Here is a 236-nt window from a genome sequence, read left to right on the forward strand (position 1 = left end):
TTATATTTCTAGAAATATCGATATTAAAGTGTTTGTCTTCAGGAAATCATTAAATGTTCCCGCCATTTTGTAGTAGGTGAAGATGTTGACTTCATATTCTACAGTTATGAAGTATTCGTCAGGAGCTTCAGAATTATGTGTCACAATACCCCCTTTCCATTTAATTTTTCTTTCCAGATGGCGCCCAGTCGAATTAAAGAAATGCACTGTATAACGGTTTCAAAATAACAAATGGA

This window comes from Leptinotarsa decemlineata, unplaced genomic scaffold, assembly GCF_025532065.1.
Source record: "Leptinotarsa decemlineata unplaced genomic scaffold, Ldec_3_MD MMD2_P_RNA_scaffold_5, whole genome shotgun sequence".
NCBI classification, from domain to species: Eukaryota; Metazoa; Arthropoda; class Insecta; order Coleoptera; family Chrysomelidae; genus Leptinotarsa; species Leptinotarsa decemlineata.